At 46.3% G+C, this 26,459-nt stretch overlaps 1 protein-coding gene across 4 annotated transcripts in view; it reads right to left on the bottom strand.

The window, feature by feature from the left end:
• The window catches only part of FGF13 (fibroblast growth factor 13), a 676,355-nt gene that overhangs the window by 496,538 nt on the left and 153,358 nt on the right, over nucleotides 1-26,459 (bottom strand). The window lies entirely within an intron of this gene.

Here is a 26,459-nt window from a genome sequence, read left to right as displayed (position 1 = left end):
CCATAAACATGCAGTTTACACAGGCAGTACTATCAGGGACACCACACCCACCACAATATTATACTTCAAATGGGCTATACACAATCTCCTTATTCTGCAGGAACAACTATACTATGATTAATACACAAATACACAAAACCTATTACTCATTATTGAACTTAACAAAATACAGCAGCTTTATACTTCAGTACTCTATGGTAGGAATACAGCCACACACACAGTTTATTAACCTTGCAAGCTTATTCTGCAGGTGAGTACCATGACCATTGGGGCGCAAGAATGAATAGCTTTAGTTACTCTCTCTCTCTCTCGTATCAAATTTCTCTAAAGGCTTTTGGTGCTACAATAGATTTTTTTTGGATTATGCAGGACAATTTATATCCCTCTCCTCCTGTGATATGTACTGGGATATACTGTGGATCACTGTCCAATGGCCCTGATTCCGAGTTGTTCGCTCGCTAGCTGCTTTTAGCAGCATTGCACACGCTAGGCTGCCGCCCTCTGGGAGTGTATCTTAGCTTAGCAGAATAGCGAACGAAAGGTTAGCAGAACTGCTACTTAATAATTCCTTGCAGTTTCTGAATAGCTCCAGACCTACTCCTAGATTGCGATCACCTCAGTCCGTTTAGTTCCTGGTTTGACGTCACAAACACGCCCTGCGTTCGGCCAGCCACTCCCCCGTTTCTCCAGTCACTCCTGCGTTTTTACCTGGCACGCCTGCGTTTTTTAGCACACTCCCTGAAAACGGCCAGTTTCCGCCCAGAAACACCCACTTCCTGTCAATCACACTACGATCACTCGAGCGATGAAAAAAACGTTGCTCGAGCTTGTGTAAATCTCCAAAGTTTTGTGTTAAATTACTTAACGCATGCGCGCTGCGTACCATGCGCACGAGCATTTTCCACCTAATCGCTCCGTTGCGAAAAACGGCAACGAGCGAACAACTCGGAATGACCACCATAGAACGGTGTTCAAATAGCAATAAATACTCCCTAATACACACCACAATTCTTTTCAGATCAATTACCGCAAATATATCTCTATGTGTGCATCACTTATCTGTACTATATATAAGGACTGTTGTATGAAAGTGTTACCCTTTCTTTCTAAAAGAATACCCACTGGCATTCACCCAGAACCGGATACTCCCTCTCGGATGCTGAACGCTGCAGATACTGGCCTGGCTCTCCCAAGGGGTCAGCGCTGCACCACTATCCACACTGTGGGGTAGATGTACTAAGCCTTGGGGAGTGATAAAGTGGAGAGAGATAAACTACCAACCAATCAGCACCTGAAGTTTTTCAAATACAGCCTGTAACATGGCAGTTAGGAGCTGATTGTCTGGTACTTTATCTCTCCAATTTATCACTCTCAAAGGCTTAGTACAAATCCCCCCGTATAGTCACATCTTTCACAGAAACCTGCTCTCTAGCAACAGCAGGGATTAGCAATCCTATCTATCAGCCCCCCAGCAGTCCGTCCAGCAGTCTTGCGCCCAGGCAGGTCTAATTGTACACTCCCAGTCAGTCTCCTGGATCCGCTTCCTCTCCTTTTGCACAGAAACCACATTTTGCGCCAAACAAGCTCCTTCTAAAGGCTCTGCTTCACTGCTTTCCACTAGACCCGACTCCAGATTGACTGTGCCCCCACTTTATGTCAATCAGGCCTTGAGAACTACCAGACATAACTAATGGTCCTCTTTTGTAGCCCAATGGAAGCCATCTTGGCATAGCCCAAGCAGTGAGTATCCATCTTTAGTGGGCCTCTGTGCAGTGGTCCCGAGAAGGGAGGAGGAATATTACTTACCTGGGCCCATACGTGTTGAAGGGCCTGGCAGGGGCCTGGGTCTGCACCTCCCCCACCCCCCTTCTTACCTGTCAACCAGCTGCAGACTCTCCCCAGCCAAACACACACTGAGATGTGCTTTGCTGCAGAGTCCAGTGAGTGACTTACGAGCGCCACAAAGGCTCATGGGATGGCATGCACAGCAGCCCTCCAATGGTCATTTAACATGTAAAACTGAATGATCTAATTCTTACTACTGCGCTACCCAGTTGGAGCTGAGCTATGATAGCGGTAGCAGCAGCCGCTGCTGCTCCAGTGCCCAAATCTACCACTTGCCCTAGGCTTGGGGGCTTGATATGTCCCTAGGCATTCAAGATGCCCCTAGACATTGCCTATTATGCCTATGCCTAGGTCCAGCTCTGGCTGCCAGTGTGCAAATTGTTGGTAAATCTCATCATGCTGCATTCGATTTGCACCAAATTGTGGACCATGGGTTGGAGGGTACATGGAGATGATACTTTAGCCTTGACGGCAATTAAGTACAAAACAAAAAAAACAATAGAAGGAAAAAGTAGGATAAGTCATTGTTGTATTCAACGATGTAATGTGATCCTGTGGTGCTCCTTCCCCCAATCATGTGATGTCAAACAAACACTACAATCCCTAGGTCTTCAGGGCATAGCCATTTCTTGGTTCTTATCCTCCTTCAGTGATCACTCCTTCAGTGTTTGTTTCTCTGAATTCACCTTCTCTTCGCTACCTCTCTCAGTGGAGTACCGCAAGGTTCAGTCTGAGGTCCTCTGTTTTTCTCAATCTATACCTCCTCTCTTGGCAAACTAATCAGCTCTTTCGGATTTTAGTATAATTTGTATGCAGATGATATTCAAATCTACCTATTCTCCCCAGATTTGTCACCATCTGTATTGGGCCGTGTCACTGAATGCCTTTCTGTCATTTCATCTTGGATGACATCTCACCACCTCAAACTTAATATTTCCAAAACAGAATTAATTATATTTCCACCGGCCAGTAGTAGTTACCAACCTGATATCTCTATCACTGTTGATAACTCAGCAATCATCCCTACCACACAAGCTCGCTGCCTAGGTGTCATTCTTGACTCTGAGCTGTCCTTTGTTCCCCATATTCAATCTGTCACAAAATCATGTTACATACATCTAAGAAACATATCCAAAATACGACCATATCTCACACAAGACACAGCGAAAACTCTAATCAATGCTCTCATTATCTCCCGCATTGATTATTGTAATAGTCTCCTGACTGGTCTTCCCAAACATAGGCTCTCACCACTACAATTCATATTGAATGCAGCTGCGAGGCTAATCTTCCTCGCTAGACGTTCATCGTCTGCAGATCTGCTCTGTCAGTCTCTCCATTGGTTACCGGTATTCTATCGTAGTAAATATAAAATACTTTTACTTACATACAAGGCTATTAACCAAACTGCACCAACATACATCTCTTCACTCATCTCAAAATATCTCCCTACCCGACCTCTCCGCTCTGCACAAGATCTGCGTCTCTCATTCACACGTATTACTTGTTCCCACTCAAAATTACAGGACTTTGTCCCTAATTCATTAAGCATTGCACATTCTGCTAACTAACAGAATTTGCAATCCTTTGGATCGCATGCTGGGGGCCACCCATCGCTGGTCAAGGATGCCCAGCATATTGACGGCCGCCTCCCCCCGTTCATCAAGTAGAAATTGCGAACGCTTCGCAATTTCTGCTTGTTAGCAGAAACTAAGGATGGTTCCTACTGGCGCAGCTGAGCTGCGCCCGCAGGAGTCCTGCCGCCATGTTTTGAATTGCGGCATCTGCATGTGACATCATGCAGACGCCATTATCACCCCCCCATTTGGCCGCCTCCGCCCCCCCCCCCCGTTTGGCCGTACACTGCGATCCAACCTGAATTAGGCTCATTATCCGGTCTTCACCCACTCTGTGGAATGCCCTCCCACACACAATAAGACTCACCTCTAGTCTCCAAACCTTTAAACGTTCCCTGAAAACTCACCTCTTCAGACAAGCCTATCAAATTCCAGACCCACCCACATAATCGTCAGTGCTTCCCTGATTTCATCCTCTCTGTACAGTCTACATAACATCACATATCTTGTCTTTCTTTACTCTCACACCCTCCTGACCCCTGACCAACATTGCTGGGTGATCATATCATACAACCCATTAAGAACCTAGCAATCTGGTGGACCATTATGCAATAGGTAGCATCTATCCTTGTGTATCAATGCCTATTTCCCGATAGATTGTAAGCTTGCGAGCAGGGCCCTCCTACCTCTATGTCTGTCTGTTTTTACTCAGTTCTGTTCTATTACTGTTGTTCTGATTGTAAAGTGCAATGGATTATGCTGCACTATATAAGAAACTGTTAATAACTAAATAATAATTGTCACGTCATGCAGAGGGGGTAGGGACACTGCCAAAATGTAGAAGAGCACTGATTGAATAGTCCTTACAGATGCCCCGGGTGGCTCTACAGGCTGCAGGGTGCTTCTTCAGGCCATATGGCAGTGACGGTGTCATAGGGCAGTGATGGTAATACTGTTTGTCTGGTTGCATTGTCGTCTATGCTTGTTTTCAGATCAGACTTCTTCCAGGAGAAATTTCATTGCTCCTGAGGTTTCTCTCCCACTTCCTTCAAACATCTTTATGTTGCGTGCAAAATAGAAATTAAATATTCCAACTGTAGGCCATGCCAGTACGTGCTGGTACAGTAATATAAATGCATTATGTGAGTTAATAAAACCCACAATTGTCAGTTTGATTACTTGTCAGCGGCTGTCCATACTAGTGTAAATTATTTTATATCTTGGCACTATAATTGATTTATGAGTTGATCAAAACATGTAGGATGGGATGTACAGTATCATGTATGGCATATACTATGCGATACATCCCACCTCTTATCACATGCATAAAGCCGTTTATTAATGCCGGTATGAATGATTACTTACGCCTGGAACAGCTCTTCTGCGACAGGTACAGGGGGAAGGAAAGGGTCAGGGAACTCATTATAGTCAGAAGTCCATAGGCTTCTGTAGGAATCACCATTCGGGGCCTGATGCATATGGATACATCACAGCCCCTTAGAATTCTATGGTGATTGTTGTGCTGGCGGTCTGCAGCCGACATCTCCGATATCTGATGCCGACCACTTTAATACATATGGAGAACCATGTATGTTGTGGTACACCTCCAAAAAAGGCAGTTTTCGGGGGTTTGCCCGCATTTTGTTGATTAATAATAATAATCAGCTGCGGCTCCTACCTCGATGGAGGAGGGGGGTAGCCGCTGGTCATGCTGCTGTGTCTCTCCTCCCTGGTCCCCGCCGCTGGCTGGGTCCTGGCATCTGTACAATGTAGTTCACAGAAAGCCAGCTCTCTGCCTATCGCATACCAGTCTGGCAGTCCTGGAGGGAGGAAACACCTCCCAATGGGACTGCCTGTAGTGTCTGTGACTGACAGGCAGTACTTCCAATAGGAAGTCACTGCCAGTCACAGTGAAGCCAGAGCAGTCTCACAGACTGCATCTGGCTTCACGGACTCTGTGCTGAAGTCCATAGGTAACGTCCGCAACTGCTAGTAATGTTATTTATATAGCACTTTTCTCCTAATAGGACTCAGTGTGCTTTACACAGCACAAAATACAAAACAAGTTTAACTGTAAATATTAGTGAAAGGCGTGAGTAAATAGGAAAGTCTAGAGTCTGTGTTGAAAGAATTCTAGACTGGAGGCTTCTGTGCGTAGAAGAGAGTTCCATAGAGGTGGAGCCACAAAACTAAAAGCTCGACCTAGGTTCTAGGTACTGCTAATAGTACTTCTTCTACAGATCGCATTAATCCAGTGGGACAGTATGGAATTAGAAGCTGCTTCAGGACCTTGGGTCTGGTCATGTAGGGCTTTGAAAGTCAGTAAGCCAATCTTGAAGATGATTCGCCATCTTACAGGCAGCCAGTGGAGGGAGTAGAGGATGGCTGTTATATGGCTGGAATGAGGCTGTTTGGTTAATAGCCTGGCAGATGCATTTTGTACCAGCTGTAAGCGGTGCAATTCTTTTGCTGTGAGACCAAGGTAGAGGGCATAAGAGTAGTCTAATCATGTTGTCATGTTGTTAATCGGATGCCGGCGGCCGGAATCCCGGCAGCATACCGACTAGAGATGTGCACCGGAAATTTTTCGGGTTTTGTGTTTTGGTTTTGGGTTCGGTTCCGTGGCCGTGTTTTGGGTTCGAACGCGTTTTGGCAAAACCTCACCGAATTTTTTTTGTCGGATTCGGGTGTGTTTTGGATTCGGGTGTTTTTTTCTAAAAACCCTAAAAAACAGCTTAAATCATAGAATTTGGGGGTCATTTTGATCCCAAAGTATTATTAACCTCAATAACCATAATTTCCACTCATTTTCAGTCTATTCTGAACACCTCACACCTCACAATATTATTTTTAGTCCTAAAATTTGCACCGAGGTCGCTGGATGACTAAGCTCAGCGACCCAAGTGGCCGACACAAACACCTGGCCCATCTAGGAGTGGCACTGCAGTGTCACGCAGGATGGCCCTTCCAAAAAACACTCCCCAAACAGCACATGACGCAAAGAAAAAAAGAGGCGCAATGAGGTAGCTGTGTGAGTAAGCTAAGCGACCCTAGTGGCTGACACAAACACCTGGCCCATCTAGGAGTGGCACTGCAGTGTCAGGCCGGATGGCCCTTCCAAAAAATACTCCCCAAACAGCACATGACGCAAAGAAGAAAAAAAGAGGCGCAATGAGGTAGCTGTGTGACTAAGATAAGTGACCCTAGTGGGCGACACAAACACCTGGCCCATCTAGGAGTGGCACTGCAGTGTCACGCAGGATGGCCCTTCCAAAAAATACTCCCCAAACAGCACATGACGCAAAGAAGAAAAAAAAGAGGCGCAATGAGGTAGCTGTGTGACTAAGATAAGCGACCCTAGTGGCCGACACAAACACCTGGCCCATCTAGGAGTGGCACTGCAGTGTCACGCAGGATGGCCCTTCCAAAAAACACTCCCCAAACAGCACATGACGCAAAGAAAAATGAAAGAAAAAGAGGTGCAAGATGGAATTGTCCTTGGGCCCTCCCACCCACCCTTATGTTGTATAAACAGGACATGCACACTTTAACCAACCCATCATTTCAGTGACAGGGTCTGCCACACGACTGTTACTGAAATGACGGGTTGGTTTGGACCCCCACCAAAAAAGAAGCAATTAATCTCTCCTTGCACAAACTGGCTCTACAGAGGCAAGATGTCCACCTCATCATCATCCTCCGATTGATCACCGTGTACATCCCCCTCCTCACAGATTATCAATTCGTCCCCACTGGAATCCACCATCACAGCTCCCTGTGTACTTTGTGGAGGCAATTGCTGCTGGTGAATGTCTCCATGGAGGAATTGATTATAATTCATTTTAATGAACATCATCTTCTCCACATTTTCTGGAAGTAACCTCGTACGCCGATTGCTGACAAGGTGAGCGGCGGCACTAAACACTCTTTCGGAGTACACACTTGTGGGAGGGCAACTTAGGTAGAATAAAGCCAGTTTGTGCAAGGGCCTCCAAATTGCCTCTTTTTCCTGCCAGTATACGTACGGACTGTCTGACGTGCCTACTTGGATGCGGTCACTCATATAATCCTCCACCATTCTTTCAATGGTGAGAGAATCATATGCAGTGACAGTAGACGACATGTCCGTAATCGTTGTCAGGTCCTTCAGTCCGGACCAGATGTCAGCATCAGCAGTCGCTCCAGACTGCCCTGCATCACCGCCAGCGGGTGGGCTCGGAATTCTGAGCCTTTTCCTCGCACCCCCAGTTGCGGGAGAATGTGAAGGAGGAGATGTTGACAGGTCGCGTTCCGCTTGACTTGACAATTTTCTCACCAGCAGTTCTTTGAACCCCTGCAGACTTGTGTCTGCCGGAAAGGGAGATACAACGTAGGTTTTAAATCTAGGATCGAGCACGGTGGCCAAAATGTAGTGCTCTGATTTCAACAGATTGACCACCCGTGAATCCTTGTTAAGCGAATTAAGGGCTCCATCCACAAGTCCCACATGCCTAGCGGAATCGCTCCCTTTTAGCTCCTCCTTCAATGCCTCCAGCTTCTTCTGCAAAAGCCTGATGAGGGGAATGACCTGACTCAGGCTGGCAGTGTCTGAACTGACTTCACGTGTGGCAAGTTCAAAAGGTTGCAGAACCTTGCACAACGTTGAAATCATTCTCCACTGCGCTTGAGACAGGTGCATTCCACCTCCTATATCGTGGTCAGTTGTATAGGCTTGAATGGCCTTTTGCTGCTCCTCCAACCTCTGAAGCATATAGAGGGTTGAATTCCACCTCGTTACCACTTCTTGCTTCAGATGATGGCAGGGCAGGTTCAGGCGTTTTTGGTGGTGCTCCAGTCTTCTGTACGTGGTGCCTGTACGCCGAAAGTGTCCCGCAATTCTTCTGGCCACCGACAGCATCTCTTGCACACCCCTCTCGTTTTTTAAATAATTCTGCACCACCAAATTCAAGGTATGTGCAAAACATGGGACGTGCTGGAATTTGCCCAGATTTAATGCACACACAATATTGCTGGCGTTGTCCGATGCCACAAATCCACAGGAGAGTCCAATTGGGGTAAGCCATTCTGTGATGATCTTCCTCAGTTGCCGTAAGAGGTTTTCAGCTGTGTGCGTATTCTGGAAAGCGGTGATACAAAGCGTAGCCAGCCTAGGAAAGAGTTGGCATTTGCGAGATGCTGCTACTGGTGCCGCCGCTGCTGTTCTTGCGGCGGGAGTCAATACATCTACCCAGTGGGCTGTCACAGTCATATAGTCCTGAGTCTGCCCTGCTCCACTTGTCCACATGTCCGTGGTTAAGTGGACATTGGGTACAACTGCATTTTTTAGGACACTGGTAAGTCTTTTTCTGAGGTCTGTGTACATTTTCGGTATCGCCTGCCTAGAGAAATGGAACCTAGATGGTATTTGGTACCGGGGACACAGTACCTCAAACAAGTCTATAGTTGGCTCTGCAGTAATGATGGATACCGGAACCACGTTTCTCACCGCCCAGGATGACAAGGCCTCAGTTATCCGCTTTGCAGCAGGATGACTGCTGTGATATTTCATCTTCCTCGCAAAGGACTGTTGGACAGTCAATTGCTTGGTGGAAGTAGTAAAAGTGGTCTTACGACTTCCCCTCTGGGATGACCATCGACTCCCAGCAGCAACAACAGCAGCGCCAGCAGCAGTAGGCATTACACTCAAGGATGCATCGGAGGAATCCCAGGCAGGAGAGGACTCGTCAGAATTGCCAGTGACATGGCCTGCAGGACTATTGGCATTCCTGGGGAAGGAGGAAATTGACACTGAGGGAGTTGGTGGGGTGGTTTGCGTGAGCTTGGTTACAAGAGGAAGGGATTTACTGGTCAGTGGACTGCATCCGCTGTCGCCCAAAGTTTTTGAACTTGTCACTGACTTATGATGAATGCGCTGCAGGTGACGTATAAGGGAGGATGTTCCGAGGTGGTTAACGTCCTTACCCCTACTTATTACAGCTTGACAAAGGCAACACACGGCTTGACACCTGTTGTCCGCATTTCTGTTGAAATACTTCCACACCGAAGAGCTGATTTTTTTGGTATTTTCACCAGGCATGTCAATGGCCATATTCCTCCCACGGACAACAGGTGTCTCCCCGGGTGCCTGACTTAAACAAACCACCTCACCATCAGAATCCTCCTTGTCAATTTCCTCCCCAGCGCCAGCAACACCCATATCTTCCTCATCCTGGTGTACTTCAACACTGACATCTTCAATCTGACTATCAGGAACTGGACTGCTGGTGCTCCTTCCAGCACTTGCAGGGGGCGTGCAAATGGTGGAAGGCGCATGCTCTTCACGTCCAGTGTTGGGAAGGTCAGGCATCGCAACCGACACAATTGGACTCTCCTTGTGAATTTGTGATTTCGAAGAACGCACAGTTCTTTGCTGTGCTTTTGCCAGCTTAAGTCTTTTCATTTTTCTAGCGAGAGGCTGAGTGCTTCCATCCTCATGTGAAGCTGAACCACTAGCCATGAACATAGGCCAGGGCCTCAGCCGTTCCTTGCCACTCCGTGTGGTAAATGGCATATTGGCAAGTTTACGCTTCTCCTCCGACGATTTTATTTTAGATTTTTGAGTCCTTTTTTTACTGATATTTTGTGTTTTGGATTTTACATGCTCTGTACTATGACATTGGGCATCGGCCTTGGCAGACGACCTTGATGGAATTTCATCGTCTCGGCCATGACTAGTGGCAGCAGCTTCAGCACGAGGTGGAAGTGGATCTTGATCTTTCCCTATTTTTGGAACCTCAACATTTTTGTTCTCCATATTTTAATAGGCACAACTAAAAGGCACCTCAGGTAAACAATGGAGATGGATGGATACTAGTATACTTATGGATGACGAGTGACTGACGACACAGAGGTAGCTACAGCCATGGACTACCGTACTGCGTCTGCTAGTATAGAGATGATAATGATATAAAAAATATATATATATCACTACTGCAGGTATATATAATATAATGACGGACCTGCTGGACACTGTCAGCAGACTCCTAAACTACTAGTATGAAGAAGATAGAAAAAAAAAACCCACCACAGGTAGGTATACAATTATGGACGAGCACTGACGACACAGAGGTAGCTACAGCCGTGGACTACCGTACTGCGTCTGCTAGTATAGAGATGATAATGATATAAAAAAATATATATATATCACTACTGCAGGTATATATAATATAATGACGGACCTGATGGACACTGTCAGCAGACTCCTAAACTACTAGTATGAAGAAGATAGAAAAAAAAAACCACCACAGGTAGGTATACAATTATGGACGAGCACTGACGACACAGAGGTAGCTACAGCCGTGGACTACCGTACTGCGTCTGCTAGTATAGAGATGATAATGATATAAAAAATATATATATATATCACTACTGCAGGTATATATAATATAATGACGGACCTGCTGGACACTGTCAGCAGACTCCTAAACTACTAGTATGAAGAAGATAGAAAAAAAAACCCCACCACAGGTAGGTATACAATTATGGACGAGCACTGACGACACAGAGGTAGCTACAGCCGTGGACTACCGTACTGCGTCTGCTAGTATAGAGATGATAATGATATAAAAAATATATATATCACTACTGCAGGTATATATAATATAATGACGGACCTGCTGGACACTGTCAGCAGACTCCTAAACTACTAGTATGAAGAAGATAGAAAAAAACCCCACCACAGGTAGGTATACAATTATGGACGAGCACTGACGACACAGAGGTAGCTACAGCCGTGGACTACCGTACTGCGTCTGCTAGTATAGAGATGATAATGATATAAAAAATATATATATATATCACTACTGCAGGTATATATAATATAATGACGGACCTGCTGGACACTGTCAGCAGACTCCTAAACTACTAGTATGAAGAAGATAGAAAAAAAACCCCCACCACAGGTAGGTATACAATTATGGACGAGCACTGACGACACAGAGGTAGCTACAGCCGTGGACTACCGTACTGCGTCTGCTAGTATAGAGATGATAATGATATAAAAAATATATATATATCACTACTGCAGGTATATATAATATAATGACGGACCTGCTGGACACTGTCAGCAGACTCCTAAACTACTAGTATGAAGAAGATAGAAAAAAAAAACCCCACCACAGGTAGGTATACAATTATGGACGAGCACTGACGACACAGAGGTAGCCACAGCCGTGGACTACCGTACTGCGTCTGCTAGTATAGAGATGATAATGATATAAAAAAATATATATATATCACTACTGCAGGTATATATAATATAATGACGGACCTGATGGACACTGTCAGCAGACTCCTAAACTACTAGTATGAAGAAGATAGAAAAAAAAAAACACCACAGGTAGGTATACAATTATGGACGAGCACTGACGACACAGAGGTAGCTACAGCCGTGGACTACCATACTGCGTCTGCTAGTATAGAGATGATAATGATATAAAATATATATATATATCACTACTGCAGGTATATATAATATAATGACGGACCTGCTGGACACTGTCAGCAGACTCCTAAACTACTAGTATGAAGAAGATAGAAAAAAAAAACCCACCACAGGTAGGTATACAATTATGGACGAGCACTGACGACACAGAGGTAGCTACAGCCGTGGACTACCGTACTGCGTCTGCTAGTATAGAGATGATAATGATATAAAAATATATATATATCACTACTGCAGGTATATATAATATAATGACGGACCTGCTGGACACTGTCAGCAGACTCCTAAACTACTAGTATGAAGAAGATAGAAAAAAAAACCCCACCACAGGTAGGTATACAATTATGGACGAGCACTGACGACACAGAGGTAGCTACAGCCGTGGACTACCGTACTGCGTCTGCTAGTATAGAGATGATAATGATATTAAAAATATATATATATCACTACTGCAGGTATATATAATATAATGACGGACCTGCTGGACACTGTCAGCAGACTCCTAAACTACTAGTATGAAGAAGATAGAAAAAAAAACCCCACCACAGGTAGGTATACAATTATGGATGAGCACTGACGACACAGAGGTAGCTACGGCCGTGGACTACCGTACTGCGTCTGCTAGTATAGAGATGATAATGATATAAAAAATATATATATATATATCACTACTGCAGGTATATATAATATAATGACGGACCTGCTGGACACTGTCAGCAGACTCCTAAACTATTAGTATGAAGAAGATAGAAAAAAAAACCCCACCACAGGTAGGTATACAATTATGGACGAGCACTGACGACACAGAGGTAGCTACAGCCGTGGACTACCATACTGCGTCTGCTAGTATAGAGATGATAATGATATTAAAAATATATATATATCACTACTGCAGGTATATATAATATAATGACGGACCTGCTGGACACTGTCAGCAGACTCCTAAACTACTAGTATGAAGAAGATAGTAAAAAAAAACCCACCACAGGTAGGTATACAATTATGGACGAGCACTGATGACACAGAGGTAGCCACAGCCGTGGACTACTGTACTGCGTCTGCTAATATAGAGATGATAAAGATGATAGAGATGAACAAAAAAAATATAACACTACTGCAGGTAAATATTTATATAATATAATGAATGACGGACCTGCTGGACACTGTCAGCAGAATGCGTTTATAGAACAACAAAAAAAAAACACCACAGGAGTGTTTAACTTTTTCAGGCAGACAATATACTGGTGGTCACTGGTCAGTCACACTGGCAGCAAAAGTGTGCACTGTTATGTACTCCTGCTATAACTGCTCCCCAGTCTCCCCCACAATTCAGCTGTGTGAGCAGTGAGCACTCAGCACAGTCAGATATACATAGATGATATTATCATGCAGCACACTGAGGCTGAGCACAGATATGGTATGTGACTGTGTATCTTTTTTTTCAGGCAGAGAACGGATTATATTAAATAATAAATAAAACTGGTGGTGGTCACTAGTAACTATCAGCAAAACTCTGCACTCTGAGTACTCCTAATGCTCCCCAAAATTACTAAGTTAGTAGTAAATCAACTCAAGTGTCTCTATCTATTCTAACGGAGAGGACGCCAGCCACGTCCTCTCCCTATCAATCTCAATGCACGTGTGAAAATGGCGGCGACGCGCGGCTCCTTATATAGAATCCGAGTCTCGCGATAGAATACGAGCCTCGCGAGAATCCGACAGCGGGATGATGACGTTCGGGCGCGCTCGGGTTAGCCGAGCAAGGCGGGAAGGTTCTAACCTGCCTCGGACCCGTGTAAAAAGGCTGAAGTTCGGGGGGGTTCGGATTCCGAGGAACCGAACCCGCTCATCTCTAATACCGACGCCGGGATCCCGGCTCCTAGAATGCCGGCAGGGGGGTGAGCACAAAGAAGCCCCTTGCGGGATCTCTGTGCTCGCCATGCTGCAGGCTCGGTGGCTCACTTCGTTTGCCACACATTCTATTCCCACTCTATGGGTGTCTTGGACACCCACGAGTGGGTATAGCCCCTGTAAGCCGGGATTCTGGCTGGCGACATTGTCAGTGGTCGGGATTCCGGTGACGGTATCATGTCTCCCGGGATTCCGATTGCAGGCAATGTAACTACATTCCGTCTAATCGAGATGATAAAAATGCATGTTTGACATTAGGCAGATCATCTGAGGGAATGAAGTGCTTGATTCTGGCTATAGTCCCTTAGATGAAAGAATGAGGATTTGATTGTGACTGATACCTGATGTTTACTGTAAAGCCACCATCCAGGACAATACCAACATTCCGCTCATATTCAGTGTTTTCTAGTTCTTAACTCCTGTTGGCTGGTTGATTAATGCATCCCACCCTTTGGCTTTTACATAACACATGTTTTCTAAAACCTAAATATCAATAAATATGAGTCAGAAAACTGACTGTGACCATTTACAGAGATGGGCTGCAGCTGCTATAATGACCTCTCTCCACTGTCACGTCACACAGCTCCAAAGCTTTCTCTGCTACCAGGAAAACCAGCCACACTAAACGTCAACTCTCAGGATAACATAATGAGGTCAGTGAGGGAGTGAATGAGGTCAGTGAGGGAGTGAATGATGTTGGGAGTGGGAAAAAAAAATCATAATTTTTTTTACCCCTTTCAGAGCTCTAACAGGCAAAAGAGGCTGCACACATATCAGGGAACATTTTTGATACCTGTTCTGCAGATAGCGGGGAAGAAAAGGAGATGTTGGCTCATACTTGCCTGCAGAGGAGTCACTGACCTTGGTGACACCTGGTACAGTAGACTGAATCCATGTCAAAAAGGAGCCGTAACCTCGCTGGAATGGGTTATGGTCTTGTGGGCCGACCCCCATTTTCATCCCTGAGATGCTGGGCTGCCCCCGGAGACTGTCTGTCTGCAGTAGCGGCTCCTACACAGTGTCAGGAGCCGAGTGCTGCACATAATGTTACAGGGGATGCATTCGATATCCTGGCTGTTGGGATCCCGGCGCTCAGCATACCGGTGCCAGGATCCTGACCGCCAGGATACCGACACCTATTTTCCCTCTTGGGGTGTCCACGACACCCCTGGAAGGAGAATAAATAGCGCGGTGCGTGCAGCAAGCCCACAAGGGGCTCTTTTGCGCTCACCCTGCTGCCGGCATTCCAGCGCCCGACATCCCGCGGCTGGGATTATGACCGCCGGGATGACTGGCGCTGGTATATCGATACCAACCCAATGTTACAGTGCAGCACCCGGATCCTGTCACTGAATAGAAACCGCCATTTTGGTGTCACCCTTCAGCGGGTAACACCTGAGAGCAGCCGGTACCCCCTGCACCCCTGTGGTAAAACCACTGCTTGCCTGTATTTTATACCTCCATTATGAGAGATCCTGGAGGGGAGGGGGTCAATAAGAAGTGCAAGGGGAATAACAATACGATTCATGTAAAAACAAATCACAGTATACAAACAAATGTTCTGAAATAAACTTTCATCTGGGAAATGCTGGGATCAATAACAGTGCAGAAATTTGCACTGGACTAGACTAGGTTACAGATGTGGTGATAGTAGAATTTCCTACATTTACAGCATGCAAAGATAACGTGTTGAAATGTAAAGCACTGTCTTCATCTCTCTATGGGGCATATGTACTAAGCCTTGGAGAGTGATAAAGTGGAGAGATAAAGTACCTATCATCAGGCCCGCCATCAAGGGGGGACGGTGAGTACTGAAGTCCCGAGCCCGGACTAAGATGGGGCCTGGATGGTTGCAGTGAGGAACAGGGGGCCAGGTCAGCTGCCTGTCTCCGCATCGGCAGGCAGCCACAGAAGGACAGAGGCAGAGCCGCGGCCCGCGGTCATATTCTTAATACAGAGCCGGCCGTGAGCCAATCGGAGCTCATGGACTGGCAGCCAATCAGGTGCTGCTGACTGGCAGCTCCTGATTGGCTGCCAGTCCGTGAGCTCCAATTGGCTCACGGCCGGCCCTGTATAAAGAACAGGACCGCGGCTCTGTCCCTCCGCGGCTGCCTGCCCATGCGCAGGCGCCAAGCAGGTGACCTGGCCCCCTGATCCTTACTACAACCACCTGATGCACTTCAAAAGGTACAGTTTGGGGAATGCAGGGAAGGGGAAGGGGGGGGGGAATCGGACAGTGTGGTGGGGGCCTTGTGAGGGTCAGTCGTGGGCCCCATCATTTCTGATGACAGCCCTGCCTATCATTCAGCTCCTGTCATTTTTCAAACACAGCCTGTAACATTGACAGCCTGACAATGAGCAGGTACCATGGGAGGGGGAGGGAGGTGATGCCAGAAGGAGGGGACCAAAATATGTAATTATGTCCCTGGTTAGGGTCAGGCACTAAAAAAGCGGGGGGTTAGGGTTACTTTAAAAGGGAGGGTATAGGGTTAGGTACTATAAGGGGGGGAGGGTTAGGCTGCGGGAGGGAGGGTTAGGCCAGAGGTTCTCAAACTCGGTCCTCGGGGGCCCACACAGTGCATGTTTTGCAGGTCTCATCACAGAATCGCAAGTGAAATAATTAGCTCCACCTGTGCACCTGCTGGGTTACCTGCAAAACATGCACTGTGTGGGCCCCCGAGGACCGAGTTTGAGAACCTCTGGGTTAGGCACTTAGCGGGGAAGGTTAGGGTTAGGCTGCGGGAGGGGAGGTTGGGGTTAAACTGAGGGTACGGAGGGTTAGGGGGTAGATGTGCAGGGTTAGAATACTTACCTAGTATGTGTCAGGATTCTGCGCCTCGGGATAACCGCCGGCATCTCAAACGACGGGATCCCGATACCATCCCATATTCCTTGATTCAAATGTTCAGTCATGTCTTTTTCTATTTGTAGCTACCAACTAGAGATTCTTTGGAGTTGATTGGACACCTGCTGATTGGACACCTGCTGAGCCATGACCAATCAGCACAGTCACTGACTTTCAGTCTCTTCCCAGATATTCAGCAGAAGTGTCTAGTGCAGCTTCAGTAACGTAGAAATTAATGCATAATTCTGTTCTTTCATATACTACTTAATAATATGGGACGTCTGAGAAATGACATTATTCCAGACTGAAAATCTTAATTGTTCTCTATGTACTGAATACACCATTAAAGTGACTGTTCATGCTTTGAAAAAAAAAGACACATTGTAATTGAATGAATGATAAATAATGCATGGGATATGTATCACCTGGTTATCAACACAAGAAATGACGATGATTTAGCTGACTTTTCTGACATTTTTAATCAGAGATGGTTCAGTGATATTAATGTGATCAGAACATTCAATGACTCATACATTAAACAGAATTACATTCTGACTACTTTTAAGGAACACTTTACAGTAATTAGCATAAACTTTTATTCACTATAAAAAGATTTCCTCTAACCTACCCGTACACACTGGTCGATATATCGGCCGTTCTCTTGAACGCCCGATATATCGCGGGATCGTCGGCCAGTGTGTACGGGCGATACGTCAGTGAACTCCGTCGTTCACAGACGTATCGCGTCGGCTGCGCAGCACAGCTGACGGCCAATATATCTAACGATATATTGGCGCGTCGCTGTGTGTGTACAGGGCGGTCGTACGACCGCCCGTACACATGCTGCGGCGGCTGGCGGTGATTGACAGGTGAACTGGGTGGGCGCCCGCCCGCCCAGTTCATGACGTCAGTCCCCCGACGGATCGGGCAGTGTGTACGCACAGCACACTGCCCGATCCGTACATAGATATATCTGCAGATCAATTGATCTGCAGATATATCTACTGATGTGTACCCACCTTTAAACAATTTCCCATAGAAGGGACCCCCCCCAATGGCACAGATGTGTCTCAGTCGGTCCAGAAAGTTGAGAGTTATGTCCTGTTCAGGGCCGTAACTAGTGGTGTACTAGCGGTGCCGCTGTCCAGGGTGCAAGGCCTGCTCTGCCCCATTATCGCTGCCCTAGTGGCAGCTGTATTTAGCCTGCCGGGTACCTGGAGCTGAAACATCACTCTGCAGCCTGGGAAGGTGTCAGAGAGCTACTTGGCACATCGTTAGGATGCAATTCCTTCCGGGTCTTGTCCCCTCTTTAGGACATTATGATATCTCATGTGCAGGAGTACAGTGTCCATCCCAGTGTGTGTTAGTGCCCTGGTTCCATTTACTGCCACTGGTTCCATTTACTGATGTTCTGTATCTGCACACATTGTTCAAAGGATGCATTTAGGAAAGGGGAGCAGTCTGGAGGGCGATCCAGTGCATTGGAAGGTGAACATGCCTCCCTAAGATACCCAACATAACTTAGGAGCTATGTTTTGTATTAGTGACCTAACTCATTTTAAATAAAATCAATAATGGAGGTCACATTTAAAGTGTGAGGACAGATTTAGACTTGGGAAGGGTGCATGTCCTAACTTAACTCTAAGGCACAGATTTATCAAGTCTTGGCGAGTGATAAAAGTAAGTACCAGCCAATCAGCTCCTAACTGCCATGTTACAGGCTGTGTTTGGTAAATGACAGTTAGGAGCTGTTTGGTTGGTACTTTATCGCCGTGCAATTTATCACTCTCCGAGGCTTGATAAATTTGGACCTAAATCACAATATTAAAATATAACTGGCCAGTATTTGTGTTATCTTTTGTCTTGCTACTGTACTGAGCACCAAGAACACCTGCTTAGAGGAGACCTCCACTCTTCTGAGTGGCTTCATAGGTAGCGGTGGTCTAAGAGGTGGGGGCAACCAGGAACCAAAGGTTCCCCCTCACCTTCAGGTCCCACAGTGACTACACCCCCTACATTTCCTCCTGACCAGTTTTATGTACCTAGTGAGCTTCTCCTAGGTTTCTTACATCAGGGTAAGCATGCCCAGAACAACTTCTGCCCAGATATGTAGCTGTCACCTTTGGGCAGGCTCAGAGAGTATTTCCCTAATACTCCGTCCTTCTGCAGCTGGACATGCTTACCTGCAATTATCAGGGTATGTCCAGCTACTCTCAGCAACCAGGCTTTTCCCCTATAGACAGAACTCCTGTCTGTTTCTTGTCCCTGCCTGCTTCGCCTTTGCACATAGGTTGTACCATGGAGCTGACAATGCTTCAACCTGTCCGACTCCTTTCTATTGATCTCTGCTGGGTTTCCATCTATCATTAAATCTGCTGCCTTTATCTAGAGATGAGCGGGTTCGGTTTCTCTGAATCCGAACCCGCCAGAACTTCATGTTTTTTTTCACGGGTCCGAGCGACTCGGATCTTCCCGCCTTGCTCGGTTAGCCCGAGCGCGCCCGAACGTCATCATGACGCTGTCGGATTCTCGCGAGGCTCGGATTCTATCGCGAGACTCGGATTCTATATAAGGAGCTGCGCGTCGCCGCCATTTTCACACGTGCATTGAGATTGATAGGGAGAGGACGTGGCTGGCGTCCTCTCCGTTTAGACACTTGATTTACTAATTTTGGGGAGCATTAGGAGTACTCAGTAGTGTACAGTGCAGAGTTTTGCTGATAGTGACCAGTGACTGACCACCACTTTTATTTATAATCCGTTCTCTGCCTGAAAAAAGCGATACACAGCACACAGTGACTCAGTCACATACCATATCTGTGTGCACTGCTCAGGCTCAGGCCAGTGTGCTGCATCATCTATTATCTATATATAATATTATATATCTGTCTGACTGCTCAGCTCACACAGCTTATAATTGTGGGGGAGACTGGGGAGCACTACTGCAGTGCCAGTTATAGGTTATAGCAGGAGCCAGGAGTACATAATATATTATATAGTGAGTGACCACCAGACACACAGTGCAGTTTATTTAATATATCCGTTCTCTGCCTGAAAAAAGCGATACACACAGTGACTCAGTCAGTCACATACCATATCTGTGTGCACTGCTCAGGCTCAGGCCAGTGTGCTGCATCATCTATATATATTATATATCTGTCTGACTGCTCAGCTCACACAGCTTATAATTGTGGGGGAGACTGGGGAGCACTACTGCAGTGCCAGTTATAGGTTATAGCAGGAGCCAGGAGTACATAATATTATATTAAAATTAAACAGTGCACACTTTTGCTGCAGGAGTGCCACTGCCAGTGTGACTAGTGACCAGTGACCTGACCACCAGTATATATAATATTAGTAGTATACTATCTCTTTATCAACCAGTCTATATTAGCAGCAGACACAGTACAGTGCGGTAGTTCACGGCTGTGGCTACCTCTGTGTCGGCACTCGGCAGCCCGTCCATAATTGTATATACCACCTAACCGTGGTTTTTTTTTCTTTCTTTATACATACATACTAGTTACGAGTATACTATCTCTTTATCAACCAGTCTATATATTAGCAGCAGACACAGTACAGTGCGGTAGTTCACGGCTGTGGCTACCTCTGTGTCGGCACTCGGCAGCCCGTCCATAATTGTATATACCACCTAACCGTGGTTTTTTTTTCTTTCTTTATACATACATACTAGTTACGAGTATACTATCTCTTTATCAACCAGTCTATATATTAGCAGCAGACACAGTACAGTGCGGTAGTTCACGGCTGTGGCTACCTCTGTGTCGGCACTCGGCAGCCCGTCCATAATTGTATATACCACCTAACCGTGTTTTTTTTTTCTTTCTTTATACATACATACTAGTTACGAGTATACTATCTCTTTATCAACCAGTCTATATATTAGCAGCAGACACAGTACAGTGCGGTAGTTCACGGCTGTGGCTACCTCTGTGTCGGCACTCGGCAGCCCGTCCATAATTGTATATACCACCTAACCGTGGTTTTTTTTTCTTTCTTTATACATACATACTAGTTACGAGTATACTATCTCTTTATCAACCAGTCTATATATTAGCAGCAGACACAGTACAGTGCGGTAGTTCACGGCTGTGGCTACCTCTGTGTCGGCACTCGGCAGCCCGTCCATAATTGTATATACCACCTAACCGTGGTTTTTTTTTCTTTCTTTATACATACATACTAGTTACGAGTATACTATCTCTTTATCAACCAGTCTATATATTAGCAGCAGACACAGTACAGTGCGGTAGTTCACGGCTGTGGCAACCTCTGTGTCGGCACTCGGCAGCCCGTCCATAATTGTATATACCAGTGACCTAACCGTGGTTTTTTTTTCTTTCTTTATACATACATACTAGTTACGAGTATACTATCTCTTTATCAACCAGTCTATATATTAGCAGCAGACACAGTACAGTGCGGTAGTTCACGGCTGTGGCTACCTCTGTGTCGGCACTCGGCAGCCCGTCCATAATTGTATATACCACCTAACCGTGTTTTTTTTTTCTTTCTTTATACATACATACTAGTTACGAGTATACTATCTCTTTATCAACCAGTCTATATATTAGCAGCAGACACAGTACAGTGCGGTAGTTCACGGCTGTGGCTACCTCTGTGTCGGCACTCGGCAGCCCGTCCATAATTGTATATACCACCTAACCGTGGTTTTTTTTTCTTTCTTTATACATACATACTAGTTACGAGTATACTATCTCTTTATCAACCAGTCTATATATTAGCAGCAGACACAGTACAGTGCGGTAGTTCACGGCTGTGGCTACCTCTGTGTCGGCACTCGGCAGCCCGTCCATAATTGTATATACCACCTAACCGTGGTTTTTTTTTCTTTCTTTATACATACATACTAGTTACGAGTATACTATCTCTTTATCAACCAGTCTATATATTAGCAGCAGACACAGTACAGTGCGGTAGTTCACGGCTGTGGCTACCTCTGTGTCGGCACTCGGCAGCCCGTCCATAATTGTATACTAGTATCCAATCCATCCATCTCCATTGTTTACCTGAGGTGCCTTTTAGTTGTGCCTATTAAAATATGGAGAACAAAAATGTTGAGGTTCCAAAATTAGGGAAAGATCAAGATCCACTTCCACCTCGTGCTGAAGCTGCTGCCACTAGTCATGGCCGAGACGATGAAATGCCAGCAACGTCGTCTGCCAAGGCCGATGCCCAATGGCATAGTACAGAGCATGTCAAAACCAAAACACCAAATATCAGTAAAAAAAGGACTCCAAAACCTAAAATAAAATTGTCGGAGGAGAAGCGTAAACTTGCCAATATGCCATTTACCACACGGAGTGGCAAGGAACGGCTGAGGCCCTGGCCTATGTTCATGGCTAGTGGTTCAGCTTCACATGAGGATGGAAGCACTCAGCCTCTCGCTAGAAAACTGAAAAGACTCAAGCTGGCAAAAGCACCGCAAAGAACTGTGCGTTCTTTGAAATCCCAAATCCACAAGGAGAGTCCAATTGTGTCGGTTGCGATGCCTGACCTTCCCAACACTGGACGTGAAGAGCATGCGCCTTCCACCATTTGCACGCCCCCTGCAAGTGCTGGAAGGAGCACCCGCAGTCCAGTTCCTGATAGTCAGATTGAAGATGTCAGTGTTGAAGTACACCAGGATGAGGAGGATATGGGTGTTGCTGGCGCTGGGGAGGAAATTGACCAGGAGGATTCTGATGGTGAGGTGGTTTGTTTAAGTCAGGCACCCGGGGAGACACCTGTTGTCCGTGGGAGGAATATGGCCGTTGACATGCCAGGTGAAAATACCAAAAAAATCAGCTCTTCGGTGTGGAGGTATTTCACCAGAAATGCGGACAACAGGTGTCAAGCCGTGTGTTCCCTTTGTCAAGCTGTAATAAGTAGGGGTAAGGACGTTAACCACCTCGGAACATCCTCCCTTATACGTCACCTGCAGCGCATTCATAATAAGTCAGTGACAAGTTCAAAAACTTTGGGTGACAACGGAAGCAGTCCACTGACCAGTAAATCCCTTCCTCTTGTAACCAAGCTCACGCAAACCACCCCACCAACTCCCTCAGTGTCAATTTCCTCCTTCCCCAGGAATGCCAATAGTCCTGCAGGCCATGTCACTGGCAAGTCTGACGAGTCCTCTCCTGCCTGGGATTCCTCCGATGCATCCTTGCGTGTAACGCCTACTGCTGCTGGCGCTGTTGTTGTTGCCGCTGGGAGTCGATGGTCATCCCAGAGGGGAAGTCGTAAGCCCACTTGTACTACTTCCAGTAAGCAATTGACTGTTCAACAGTCCTTTGCGAGGAAGATGAAATATCACAGTAGTCATCCTACTGCAAAGCGGATAACTGAGTCCTTGACAACTATGTTGGTGTTAGACGTGCGTCCGGTATCCGCCGTTAGTTCACAGGGAACTAGACAATTTATTGAGGCAGTGTGCCCCCGTTACCAAATACCATCTAGGTTCCACTTCTGTAGGCAGGCGATACCGAGAATGTACACGGACGTCAGAAAAAGACTCACCAGTGTCCTAAAAAATGCAGTTGTACCCAATGTCCACTTAACCACGGACATGTGGACAAGTGGAGCAGGGCAGGGTCAGGACTATATGACTGTGACAGCCCACTGGGTAGATGTATGGACTCCCGCCGCAAGAACAGCAGCGGCGGCACCAGTAGCAGCATCTCGCAAACGCCAACTCTTTCCTAGGCAGGCTACGCTTTGTATCACCGCTTTCCAGAATACGCACACAGCTGAAAACCTCTTACGGCAACTGAGGAAGATCATCGCGGAATGGCTTACCCCAATTGGACTCTCCTGTGGATTTGTGGCATCGGACAACGCCAGCAATATTGTGTGTGCATTAAATATGGGCAAATTCCAGCACGTCCCATGTTTTGCACATACCTTGAATTTGGTGGTGCAGAATTTTTTAAAAAACGACAGGGGCGTGCAAGAGATGCTGTCGGTGGCCAGAAAAATTGCGGGACACTTTCGGCGTACAGGCACCACGTACAGAAGACTGGAGCACCACCAAAAACTACTGAACCTGCCCTGCCATCATCTGAAGCAAGAAGTGGTAACGAGGTGGAATTCAACCCTCTATATGCTTCAGAGGTTGGAGGAGCAGCAAAAGGCCATTCAAGCCTATACAATTGAGCACGATATAGGAGATGGAATGCACCTGTCTCAAGCGCAGTGGAGAATGATTTCAACGTTGTGCAAGGTTCTGATGCCCTTTGAACTTGCCACACGTGAAGTCAGTTCAGACACTGCCAGCCTGAGTCAGGTCATTCCCCTCATCAGGCTTTTGCAGAAGAAGCTGGAGGCATTGAAGAAGGAGCTAAAAGGGAGCGATTCCGCTAGGCATGTGGGACTTGTGGATGCAGCCCTTAATTCGCTTAACAAGGATTCACGGGTGGTCAATCTGTTGAAATCAGAGCACTACATTTTGGCCACCGTGCTCGATCCTAGATTTAAAGCCTACCTTGGATCTCTCTTTCCGGCAGACACAGGTCTGCTGGGGTTGAAAGACCTGCTGGTGACAAAATTGTCAAGTCAAGCGGAACGCGACCTGTCAACATCTCCTCCTTCACATTCTCCCGCAACTGGGGGTGCGAGGAAAAGGCTCAGAATTCCGAGCCCACCCGCTGGCGGTGATGCAGGGCAGTCTGGAGCGACTGCTGATGCTGACATCTGGTCCGGACTGAAGGACCTGACAACGATTACGGACATGTCGTCTACTGTCACTGCATATGATTCTCTCAACATTGATAGAATGGTGGAGGATTATATGAGTGACCGCATCCAAGTAGGCACGTCACACAGTCCGTACTTATACTGGCAGGAAAAAGAGGCAATTTGGAGGCCCTTGCACAAACTGGCTTTATTCTACCTAAGTTGCCCTCCCACAAGTGTGTACTCCGAAAGAGTGTTTAGTGCCGCCGCTCACCTTGTCAGCAATCGGCGTACGAGGTTACATCCAGAAAATGTGGAGAAGATGATGTTCATTAAAATGAATTATAATCAATTCCTCCGCGGAGACATTGACCAGCAGCAATTGCCTCCACAAAGTACACAGGGAGCTGAGATGGTGGATTCCAGTGGGGACGAATTGATAATCTGTGAGGAGGGGGATGTACACGGTGATATATCGGAGGGTGAAGATGAGGTGGACATCTTGCCTCTGTAGAGCCAGTTTGTGCAAGGAGAGATTAATTGCTTCTTTTTTGGGGGGGGTCCAAACCAACCCGTCATATCAGTCACAGTCGTGTGGCAGACCCTGTCACTGAAATGATGGGTTGGTTAAAGTGTGCATGTCCTGTTTTGTTTATACAACATAAGGGTGGGTGGGAGGGCCCAAGGACAATTCCATCTTGCACCTCTTTTTTCTTTTCTTTTTCTTTGCATCATGTGCTGATTGGGGAGGGTTTTTTTGGAAGGGACATCCTGCGTGACACTGCAGTGCCACTCCTAGATGGGCCCGGTGTTTGTGTCGGCCACTAGGGTCGCTAATCTTACTCACACAGTCAGCTACCTCATTGCGCCTCTTTTTTTCTTTGCGTCATGTGCTGTTTGGGGAGGGTTTTTTGGAAGGGCCATCCTGCGTGACACTGCAGTGCCACTCCTAGATGGGCCCGGTGTTTGTGTCGGCCACTAGGGTCGCTAATCTTACTCACACAGCTACCTCATTGCGCCTCTTTTTTTCTTTGCGTCATGTGCTGTTTGGGGAGGGTTTTTTGGAAGGGACATCCTGCGTGACACTGCAGTGCCACTCCTAGATGGGCCCGGTGTTTGTGTCGGCCACTAGGGTCGCTTATCTTACTCACACAGCGACCTCGGTGCAAATTTTAGGACTAAAAATAATATTGTGAGGTGTGAGGTATTCAGAATAGACTGAAAATGAGTGTAAATTATGGTTTTTGAGGTTAATAATACTTTGGGATCAAAATGACCCCCAAATTCTATGATTTAAGCTGTTTTTTAGTGTTTTTTGAAAAAAACACCCGAATCCAAAACACACCCGAATCCGACAAAAAAAATTCGGTGAGGTTTTGCCAAAACGCGTTCGAACCCAAAACACGGCCGCGGAACCGAACCCAAAACCAAAACACAAAACCCGAAAAATTTCAGGCGCTTATCTCTACCTTTATCTTGACTATGCCTCAGTAAAAGCTAGTTCATCTATTAAAGTCTATTGATCAGGCCCACTGACTTGCCTCTGACTTTATTATTTGCCCCTGTGCCATTATGTGGCATGCAGACCGTTCTAACTATTCACATGCCAAGTTGTCAAACCTGCTTTTAAATCCAGTAATGAAAACTTCATGCATTACATTATTACATCAATTCCATGTCAGACTGCGGCATGAATGGCCCACCGGGAGAATGCAGTGCTAGGGCCATATGTTAAGGGGTGGGGCCAGTCTCCAGAGGGGGTGTGGCCAGTTGGCACATAAGCTTAACTAACCATTAGAGAGTGCATGGTCTGGGCCCTTGGTAAATATATATAGCAAATACTGCTAGTGCATGTATGATAATGTACTGTATCTACATTAATAGCAGCAATGCACTGTAGATAGTACACATATAGTCCTGTGCAGTATAAGGTAACATGTGTATAACATATAATTCAAGTGCACAGTCTGAAACCTGATCCTAGAGGAGGATATGGGGCCCCAGGTAGTGGTCCAACCCTGATCAATTCCTATGTTTCTACCTAGGGCCCTGACAGGTAGATTGAGGTTATAAGAATTCTATGATGTAAAGACAGTTGACAT

This window comes from Pseudophryne corroboree, chromosome 8 (assembly GCF_028390025.1).
Source record: "Pseudophryne corroboree isolate aPseCor3 chromosome 8, aPseCor3.hap2, whole genome shotgun sequence".
Classification (NCBI taxonomy): Eukaryota; Metazoa; Chordata; class Amphibia; order Anura; family Myobatrachidae; genus Pseudophryne; species Pseudophryne corroboree.
This window is presented reverse-complemented; position numbering and strand designations above follow the sequence as displayed.